The 11,608-nt window shown below is 46.6% G+C and overlaps 1 pseudogene; it reads left to right on the forward strand.

The window, feature by feature from the left end:
• Positions 1-3,837: 3,837 nt before the first annotated feature.
• LOC119372815 (U2 spliceosomal RNA) lies at positions 3,838-4,006 on the forward strand (annotated as a pseudogene).
• The last annotated feature ends 7,602 nt before the right edge of the window (positions 4,007-11,608 follow it).

An 11,608-nucleotide genomic window follows, 5' to 3' on the forward strand; every position in this document is an offset into this window, starting at 1 on the left:
GACAGAACCTCCCCGTCCGTCAGGTTAAACGAGTCGGTGCACAGAATTTAATAAGGTTTTCTAGGCGCGTTGTGAATATTGTACGTATTGTTTTCACTACCTATTAACCTTCTGTGGTGGCATGCCATCGCTCGAATACATTTTGCCAGCGTGAGTTGTTCCATGAATGCGGTACCGTGAAGAAATGATGAGAGTGGCTAACAGCTACTTTAGGCAGTTCTTACGTTGCGTGCGTTATGGCGCCCGGTACGTGAGACCGCCCGTCCCGCACAATACGCATGCGCAGAAGTATATTGCGTGCGCTCTGTCCGAAACGTGGCGTCCTTACGTAAGCAAGGACTTAAAGCCCAAATCACACTGAAAGATATTTCCAGTTGGCGATGAGATCGGCAACACGTCGAACAACGTCACGCGACTAGAAAATGGCCTCGTCGCGCCCACTGATCCGACACCGTTTTTGTATCCTGGAGAAAATAATCGATTGTCGTAAGCCAATGAGAGTGCAAGTTTACAGGATGACAACGATGAAAGCATTGTCAGAATTGTGGTAGGCACCGGCGTTGTGGAAATCTGGCGTTCCAGCATGGCCTAGCAACAAATTCTGATGCGTTATCTGGATGAATCTCTCAGAAGTTTTTGCAGGGTAATTATGTTAAACCTATTTACTAACCTCTGAGCACAATAACTCCGACTTCACTCACAAAACTGCCTTCGCGAATCTTACGGTGATAGTCTTACTCGCATCGATAATATCGCTTCTCGGCCTTTTGGCTAAGATCAAAGTGTAGTGAGGAGACAGGCCCAGGGCAGCCTACTGGACGCTTGCGACGATAGCATTGTGGCGCTCCCTCATGGCTCGGCTCTGCAGCATGCATTGGTAGAGGACATGCGGCAGGGTCTCCCCCCCGCACCCGCAGCGTCGGCCCTTTTGTCTGCTCCGGGTACCCATGTACGGCACCGTCATCGGAGAGAACCAGCAAGTCGGCCTTCCGAGTCGGCGGCCCGACCTGGTCCTGGCTCGAGGCGAGGAAACCCTGGTCCTGGACGTCTGCTCTCCTTTCGAAAACCGTATGCAGGCGTTCCAGGATGCCCGGAGGATCAAGGAGGAGAAGTACGCCCCTTTACAGCGACATCTCCTCCGGCGGTTACAGCGCGTCTCCGTTGAAGCCATCGTCGTCGGCTGCCTCGGCTAGGATCCAGGGAACGATCTTGTCTGTTGCAGGTTGTGCTGGAAGAACTACCTGCGGACAATGCAACGCTTATGCGTTAGTGAAACCACCGCCGCCCCACGGACATTTACCGTAGCCATAGAGGTCTTTGGTAAATAGTTCTTTTATTCGAGAAGAGATAGCGCGGCTTTATTGTTATACACCTTTACAGTTTCACCATTGTAATACTAACAATACTAACTGCTTTCTTTAAACATTTTGTTACCGGGTTTAAATTGCATACAGTTTATTCTCGTTTTAACGTGATAGCGTTAAGGAGCTTATTCCGCAGAAATTCCGGTGTCGACGTCGGTGTCGTTGGCTGTTAGCGACAAATCATCAGCTTGCATAAAATAAATAATAACAAAAATTCGGCAGATCCCACGTACCGTGGGAGTCGATGTTTTGCGAAGAATGCGGCGGGAAGGTGACTGGCGTAACTTTTTTACTGAGCGAGCCGTTACAAAATGACGCTAAAGATTTGTATAAATTTTATACGCACACATATATGTTGAAGAGCCGCATATGTGTTATATAACCAGTTGCTTACAGTTAAGTAACGCTGGCAACACCAACGTGGGTATTACGAACACCAAAAGCGTTAAGCTGATATATAGTGCTTATACTTGTCCCTTATGATGGAGTACGCGCGCACGTTTCACGAACCCGTGTGCATGCGTGGACGAGGTTCTTGACAGTCCTTGAACGAGGTCATCATCACCGTGATCAGTGAGCCCCAGCACTGATTGACTTGTTATCGGATCCCGTCGTGAGAGTGGTGAGGAGGGGTCCATGTGTAGTGAAGTATGAGGTATAGTACAGCTGTTGGAAATTTTGAATACCTCGGCCATTTCGTCGAGAAATTTTCTGTCGATATAGGCCGTCGAGGCTGATAGGCCGTCGAGGCTGGTAGGCCTGGATAGTGCTACGTAGACTAGCATCAGTGGATGGCGCTTGTCGTATTCTTAGACTACCTGGGAGTATGTGGCCTACTTAGCCTAGTCTACAGAGCGGCTGTCAATCAATACGGCATCATCCTCGGTCAGCATGAGACCATCGCCCAGCCTCGTAAGAAATGAAGAGGACACTGCGTCGTTCTGGCGGACAGAGTGCACTTTACGGCGCGATGATGTGAATATCATACGTAATTTTCGTTATTGCATTACTCCGGGGTCGAGCAATGCTTGAATATAGCTTGCTGAATCATAGGAATTCAAATGTGATGTTTATTAGACTGCTATAAAAGCGGAGCGAACACAGGAACCACCGACGTTAATCTGATATGATGCCGGTATCGTAGGAGTATCATGTAGTTTTCATTGCTTTCTTCTAAAATTAGATAGCCAGCACCACAACCGCACTTGACGTTGCACCGTCATTACGCCTGTATAGGCTGTTTTTCAAAACCAGTTTATTGACCTGACATGGTTCTGTGCCAAAATACCTCATAGCCATGCAGAATGCTTGGGTTCGATTCCTACTGAAATCCTAATTTTCATCCTTTCCATTGTTCGGGTCAACGCTACTGATGTCGTTTTTTCTTAACGTTGTCGCGTTTAAGTTACACATGTCTGTTGTCGCCGTTCCTGGGTAGATATAAACTGTCAATCACCTGTGGCGCACACCCGTACACCGCGGCCCGTGGTAAACGGGTATTTTTCACACGTGTCTGGAGGAAAGGGTTTCGCGACTTTTACACGACAGGATTTTCACGTTATTCATGTCATGACCCGACAGTCATATTCGTGAAATCTTCTTACCCTCCCATGCCAATATTGGTCTACACCAAGTTAAGGGGGCGATCATTACAACACCCCGGCGTAGGCGGCTAGATAGATAGATAGATAGACAGATAGATAGATAGATAGATAGATAGATAGATAGATAGATAGATAGATAGATAGATAGATAGATAGATAGATAGATAGATAGAAACGCTCAAAGTGTCAAAGGTTCGCTAAGAAATGCTTCGCATTTAAAAAATCTAAGGTTCTAGTGAGAATCGAACCCAGGCAGTGTGCGTGGCAAGCAGGCGTTCTGCCGCAGAGCCAATGCATTTCTTGGAGCTGCACAAAAGGTGAATTTAATGCTCCACAAACATACGCGTCCTGTGTACGCGTCATGGTACGAGATGTAATAATGCAGTAAAACGCGGTGTAAGGGTATATTGGCATCGGGCGTCACACCTTTGAACTGCATAACGAGTTGGTGATTTAAAGGAGGCCACCCATTACAAAGGGCACACACATTACTGCGCGTATTCCCTTAGGAACACGTAGTGGGTGCATCGCAACTTTGAAAGAGTATCACGCGCGTAATGGCTGCTGTTGGATTACAAATGGCATACACATAAGGCGCGCATTCTCTTACACACACGTAGTCGGTACACTGTTGTCATAAAAGTGCTGTTGAAGCGGGCGGAAACCTTTCCTTTTGCTATAGGTTTGTCGAGTGTGTGTGCGTGCGTGTTAGAGAGACCGGGCGACTGAACATAATGACAGGCGAAATAGAGCACGACGAGGAAGGGGTCGAATATCGCTATCGCGTTCAACACTTAAAGGCGAAGCTTCCGAGTCCCCAATTTTCGTTTTGAGCTTCACTGTAAACCATTTATGATGTTGCGCTGTAAATATTATTGAATAAAACTCTGTTCTTATCAGCTTAATATCTGACACGGGTCCTATTTGGTTGAACTTATTGAACTTACTTTTGGATTGGGGTGGAGTGCTTGAAGCTTGCTTCACCTCCGCTACGGGTTAGCCCAGTTTAGCACTATCTTCGGATTCGGCCCGTTCACCCCTGCAGGGGTGAGAAGATTGCAGTCTAAAATGAGGTGAATGTTTGACTGTACTCGCGCACCATCTCTGTCATACAGTTGCGCAGCCAGCAATCTTTTGGGATGGGGGGGGGGGGGGGGGGGGGGCAGATGGTTCAGCCCTCATTTGTGTATGTTAGTGCGTGCGTTTGTACTTGTGCGCCTACTAGCTGCGCTGACTTGCACTCCTATGCACATATAAACCCCATAAAGTGGACAAGAAGATGACCGCCGTCGTTCCTCGGTTGTAGAGCATCGGGCGTGTCATTGGACAGTCGCAGGTTCGGTGCCTGCCGGCAGCAAGTTATGTTTTCATCCACTTTGCTTTTTTAACATTTACATCAAAATGACTAAAAATAACATCCCCTATAGTTTCCTTGACTTACTTGTTTGTTGCTTCTAATTCGAGAGTTTGAGAATTGGGGACCCAAGCCACTGGGTCCCCAAGCTGCGTTGGGTAGGCTGGTCTTGCTTTCGGAGGATCAGCAGAGCTTCAGAACTGGTTAAAACGCAGGCTGCGTTGGGTCAGACGCACGGGGTGTCACATGTGGCGAAGATAACATTATGCGAGACGCGGGCCATACTGCGTCGTGGCCCGTGCTGCGTCTGCGTTGTCTCGCGTGCAACCAAAGACGCCTTGGGGACCCCCACTAGTTTTCGATTTTTTGCGCCTTCGGTCGACGGGAGCGCAAGAGCCCAAGAGTGGCTCGGAATCCGCGCATGCACCCTGGCGGCTCGCAAATTTCTTGCGTCCCCGAGCTCCTTGGGGCGCCCATTCTCAAACTCCAATAACGTTGTGTCTCTGTTGGTGTTTCCGCATTTATTTTACTGCACCATATCGCGAAACAGTTTCCAGCGGTAAGGGGTCTTCCGTCTCATTTGGGCGACAGTTCATAATCTTATAGAACTCATCATTATGCTAACAAAAGACCTCAAAATCTCATATTCGAATTGTTATTATAAAGTTCGATGTTAATTCTACTGATGTGTTATCATGGTTTCCCAGAACAATGTTTATACAAAGCTTAGTCTCCTATTTTATAAACAAGTGACATGGAAACTTGTGCTACTCCTGGTAATACAACGATTGATGCTGACCAGAAAATCATCGTAGAGCTGGCTCCATAGACAGTCCTTTCGGACCGGTGTCGTCTTCTACGATGTTGCGGGGACCAACCGTCTTTCTAAATCGTTCGCCTTTAAGCCTAAGCAGCGCCTCCTCTATTTTTCTGTGCCTGGGCGAAGGAGCGAAGCGCAATGGGAACCGACCGTCGGCGTTAGTGCGGCGTTTAGCCGCCGGGCGCCGCCGCCGTAGTAGACCTGCCGTCACGTCGTCGCTCGCGGAAACGAATGCCGTGACTGCATTCGAAGCTGCTATATGGTTCAGTTTTCGGCTGTATTCGCGTTGTTTAAAGTATATTTGAAACTTGTAAACTGGAATCATGAAGCACTTGTCGTTCTGGGCAACCAGCCCATTTCGAAGGCATGTGTCTTGCGCGGCTATTTGATCGAGATGCTCGCGCGTCGTCTGCTAGCCCGATACCTGGGAGCGCATGCCAGGGATGCGCGGAAAATTGTTTTGTTACCGTTACGTTCGCTTGACTGAGAGTCGGTTTTTGACTGTCTGAAAGTGAATTTTCGAAAGCAGCATTTACCAAGAGCTAATACTGAAAGCTTGGGCGCTTAATGTTCACCGATGCGTGCTACCGTGTACTGGTGTAGCACTATACGCAAGCCTGGAGTTCATGCGGTAAATAGCACGAAATGTCAGCAGACTGCTTCCAGGGATATACGTGATCGCCCGTTCCCTTCGTAAAGCTTTTGAGAATCACATTTTTTGCCACCGGGATAAAGCAACAGCTGGTGCCAGAAACAGATAACTATGCCAAGTGATTCCATCATTTCAGAGCTTAAATCAGTTAAAGCGTGGTGGTACGAAAAACAAACAAAAAATTCACAGCATATCCACGTGGTGAATGATGATGAGTGGGGCGAAGCACCGGAGAGAATCATCGGTAAACCGTGAATCTTCTGTGTAACGCCCCATCAATCATCATATAAAGAGTGGGAAACACTGTGTGTGTATTACAAACATGAAACTTTTATTTTTCTCAATTAGATGATGCTTGGCTTGCATTGACCCTTCATTATCACGGCTTTATGGTCCGTGAAATGAAGAATAGCGGTTTCTGTACGGGTTGCAACTGGAAATTTGAAAATACCAGGTCTATACAAGTCCTTCGGTTGGTCGTTGGTTTCATATGATCAAAGGACGTGCACGTGAAAGCATATGTGGCTGCCATATGTTGTCTTAACCACTCATTGTTCTTTTCGGTAATATCGACATCCAGGTCACCAGCTAACACAAGTGGTCTATTCATGTACTTGTCATAATTACACAATGCCGTGTCAATGAATGTCTTGATATTCCCACTCGACAAATTGGGTGCAAGGTACATGGTCATGATGATGCATCCGTCAAAATCGATGGCAGCATATTCACCGTTCTGGCTCTGTGTCGTTGGTAGTAGTTTCAGATCTTGTGCCTTTTCTGTTTGTTTGACGTATACGGCCACACCACCTGCAGGACGCTCTGCATCATCGATGCACACAACTGAAACGTATCCCTTGATATACGGTCTTTTGGCGTTCAACGTCTCGGTAAGACAGAACGTCCACCGCAGTAAGTATGGGGTGCCGTTCCACATCGTCTACGTGGACATGCAAAGATCGAACGTTGAGGAGGGCAATGGTAAACTCGTTGGTAGAGTCAACGTCTTCTTGCAGGGCTCGGAGGTACCGCTGCGTCAATATGGGTAGTCGATGTTAGTGTAGGCGTTGAAATTCGTTCAGAATTGCGCGTTTCTTCTCAAATGTTGTCTTCGGGCGTCGTTGAAATCACGAGACGTAGTAAAGAAGAAAGAACGCCACACAGGCGAACACGCACGAGAGTCTCACTCATCAACATTGTCTTCTTCTTCTACTGCATACCAGAACGCGCGCTTCTCACGAACTAGAGGTGGCTACTACAAACAAACCAACGGAGGATGGACAGACCCACGGCATAAGGAGCTTCGCCCCTAAAACAGCTACATATGCCGCGCCTCCTGCAACACTGACCGATGTGTGTGAACAGACGCTGTCCTTCAAGTATAAATTCGTAGTGCCGACTCTCAACTTGAGCCAGTGTGAAAGGTGTGAAAAATGGCGCTGCTTGTTGTCAGTTGCTTGAGCTCGTCTTTGTATTTGTCGACAGATTGTGGTAGCCTCAGTATCTAGCTCCCCAGTTTTCTTTCTTTTTTCTTCCATTAGCCCTGTTCGGTAGTGAGCAAAGTATAGAGGCAGAATGGCTATCGACCTGGACGCTTTTGTCGCAGGGGGCCGCCTGCTCAGCCTTGTTCACTCATTTATTGTGACACTGTACATAATGATCGTCGCTTGTTTCGCCCGTGGCGCATGCGGTGTCCGTGGGCTCCGATTCTTCAGCTTCGGCACCTAATGTCAGCGCGGCATGCGCATGGCGGCGATCGTGAGGCAGCGTTGCTACTGGTACTGCATGCATTCGTTGACTGTTCGGACGCAACGCGGTCACGTTTAGGGATACTTGCCATGCTTGGTTCAGTTGTTACCTTGGGCTGCAAACGTGAAGGGTAGTCTGCAAAGAGTGACGCTACTGCATCCTTCGTAAGCCGCCGCTTCTTATATTCTATGAAATCTTCGCGTCGTAAACGACGGCTGCACATTCTAGTGTAGTTTGAAGGTGTATTAGAAGACCAATTATCTCGCCTAATTACTGCAAGCCACCTCTATCAAACGCCAGAGGCAGCTTGAATTTCATGGAACGACAACCGAACAATGTATTCAAAAGCCTTAGATGCCTCATCAAACGCGAAAATTGACCGTCGGTAGCGCCAGCACGAGTGATGCGAAAAATAATGACTTGATGACGTCATCATATGACGTCACAGATAATAAAATTTTGTGACGTCATTGTGACGTCACATAACGTGACGTCATGAGCCTCCGCTGACGTGCAGAAAGCTTGCGCTGCCTCCGATCCTTGAGGCTATAAGAAAACCACATTAGCCGCAGATATATCTCGGAGGGAGGCAGGGAATGTTCAATACGTTGACTGGAAGAAAAAGAGGAATATGGCTTTCACCTTTTAGTCGTCTTAGATGAATGCATAAGGGACCCTGTGAGATTTTTTTTTCTTTATTAATAAAGGGAAATAAAAAAAGACAATCGTGATTTTTTTCCGTTTTATTTGCAGAGTGGAACACAATAGTATGACACACTAAGGCATTGGGGCGGTTGCAATATCCGGAAATAGAAAATAAAACGCGAATACTATCAAACTCGAATGCAAGTATCGAACCGGCAGCACGGCCTGACAGACTGCCTGCGGAATACCTACAGCGGGGATGGAAAGACACGCGAACATGTGGCATCTGCATTCTTCGCTGTATCGCATTTATTTTCAAGTGGTTATAGCCTGAATGATTGATGAAAAGACGACGTGATTCATGACACAATAAAACACCATCTAGCATCTTTTTATTGCCACCATGTTTAGAGCGTGATGAAAAACAGCGCGCAGCTATGTTCGCGTTTCTTTCCATCTCCCTGTACCTGTGAAAGCCTGCAAGAAGCACAAATGCAATTAAACTCGGACGCAAACACGAATTCTTGAGCTTCGTGATACGCGCGGCTGTTCAGCGCCAGATTCCCATAGCCTACTTGCACAGCGCCACCACGCGGCAGCGGCGAGCGGACGCGGAGCGCGCGCTCAACGGCCCGAAACGAGCGTTCGCCCAGGCACTCAAAAAATAGAGGCGCTGGCCTAAGGAACCGGCATAGCAATTTGTTTTCCCACGGCTACACTGGGTTGCATAAATTTAGGTGCACGTTAAAAAAACCCAGGTGTGTGGTTGATGCAGCGCTGAAAGGTGAAGACGTAGAACCAGAAAGCACAGGACGAACGCTGCTTGGCTTTCTGGTTTGTCTTCGTCTTTCACCACTCCATCAACCATGCATATATTCCAACCTGCCCAATTTTACATTGCACATCACCGGGTAGCCGAAACTCATCCGGAGTACTCTACTACGATGCACCTGATAATCCTGTCGTACTGTCACACGTAACGCAATAGCGATTATTATGAAATCTTTTACCTTATCTTTGAAACCCAAACCGTAACTTTTTTCAAGCTCAGGCGCCATTATTTGGACGACTTGCCGCTGTCCCCTAGTGCAGTACTTGTCCCCTCTTGCAGTAGAGGGCAATTAAGTAGCCTAGATTTCCAAAACACGGCACATTTTCTCTCAACGACGTATGCATGCCGAAACATGCATAAGATTATTACCCCGATGATATTGTTTTCATCACGCATATTGTCCGCCGCGGTGGTATAGCGGTTACGGTGCTCGGCTGCTGACTCGAAGGTCGCGGGTTCGATCCCGGACGCGGCGGTCGCACCTCGATAGAGGCGAAATGGTGGAGGCCCGTGTACCTAGATTTAGGTGCAGGTTAAAGTACACCAGGTGGTCGAAATTTCCGGAGCCCTCCACTACGGCGTCCCTCATAATCATATTGTGGTTTTGGGACGTAAAACCCCAGATATTATTATTATTCATCACGCATATTAAAAATTTTTGCAACTACTTGCACAAGCATTGAACAATGTCTCTGATTTCTTTTCCTTTTCTTGAGTGTATTCTGATGTTATTTAATATGAGATTGCCTTGCTTTCCGTTTTTCGAGCTTAAATACTTTTACTTCTTTTACTTGCATCTGAATCACTCAATGCTCCATTGAAAACAGTGTGAAAAAATTCTTTTCTCACCTATACGATGCAGCACAGCCAAGCAGGGCTCCTATATGACATGGGGATAGAAAGCAAACTTAATATTTAAACTTGACAATCTACTGAATTTTTCACAAAATTTAAATTGCGGAATTCTTAAATGGTGGAAACAGTTGAAAGGGACATATACTAGAGCAGCACTGTAGAATATAGTGTCCGTGAGAATCTCCAGCTATTCCGATACGCAACGAAGAGACAGTGATTGTGATCCCTTACACAGATATTATTACATCTTTTTTTAACAATACAATTTTCCACAGGCCAATTTTCCCATTTTTAGAGCGCAGCTCTTAGGCGCCCGTTCCTGTTTGTGCGGTGTCGCCGTTGCCGTCAGTGGCGTAACCGATAGACATGAAAAATATGACAAAACATACCAAGGATCGAAGGGGATTTGAACCCGGGCCATCTGCGTGGCATTCGACTATTCTACCACACAGCGACGCTGGTTTTTTTATTTATTGCCACCTTTGCACACAACTGAAATTTACAAGCACTTCATAAACATAGTCAAAAACCCCAGCCTGACACGCCGTGTTTGCAACTCATTTGCAAAAAGGTCCTAGGCAGGCATCATGTTGGAAAAAGAATCGCGTTGACCTATGTAATATAATGTGGCAAAAGAGTAAAATAACAACCAGTCATCACACAATCCTAATTGCGCAACGAATGTGGGGTTGTTTTGCAATGCTTCCCACCCACTGCAAAGTGGTCACCCATAATTTTTCATCGTCATCAGCCACATGCAGCATCATCAAAGTGCACATAATACCTTGCAGATGTGTAGCGGGTACCTCGCGTATCCGCAGAAAGATGACTAATGACGTAGTGGGTGCTTTCCTCCTTAAAAAAATGTGATTTACGGCGTAGTGGATGCCTTGCATGTGTACTTGTATAGTTGCCCCAAGTAGCCACTGAACCCCAAAGAAGTTTAGAACGTTCTCTAGAAAGGCCACATTTCTAGCTTTCGATGTGACTGTGCTCGTGGTTTTGGAACGTTAAACCCCAGATTTTATTATAATACGGACACTACTGCAATCGCGAACATTTGCACCGATACCATTAGTCATTTTCAAATTGCGCGCACATCATATTCAATGTAGCTTAAATCTTTTATGGCTCAGAACAGCAGCGTTTTATTTTTAGTGTTGTTATCGCATTATCATCGCTGCTGGCTGCTTTCACCTCTACGCTGGATTAAGAAAAGTACCGCGACCGAAGCGATGACCGTACGTGGTTGTTTGTATATTAAATAGCGCAAGTTTTGCCCATTGCATGCGATTCTTACGCCCCGAATGCAGTCTACCGGTATTAACTAACGGACTAGGCATATATGCGTACCATTGCGGCAAAAAGTGCAAACAGCGCGGTTCCTACTCGCTGAGCTGTTAGCGTTTCTTTTAAAGCGCTCGTAAAATAACTCGTGATAGAAAGGCGCTAGAGTCAATCATGGTAATATAAAGGACGACTCTGGCGTCCTTGTATAATCACCAAGGTAAGAGCGCGATGAAAAGAAATTCGAACTACGGAACGCTCATTCCTTCTGATAATCCCGGTTGTAACATTTCATTAGGCAATGTAAATAAGGCAAACCACTTAAAATGTTCTGCATGTATTCGATAAGGCAGGAAGATGATTAGTCTAAGAAATCATAACATTAATATGTTACGCTATAAAAGACACTACCCAAAGAGCGAAGCATCCAGAAAGTGCAAATGGTA

Source organism: Rhipicephalus sanguineus, chromosome 10, assembly GCF_013339695.2.
Source record: "Rhipicephalus sanguineus isolate Rsan-2018 chromosome 10, BIME_Rsan_1.4, whole genome shotgun sequence".
Lineage (NCBI taxonomy): Eukaryota > Metazoa > Arthropoda > Arachnida > Ixodida > Ixodidae > Rhipicephalus > Rhipicephalus sanguineus.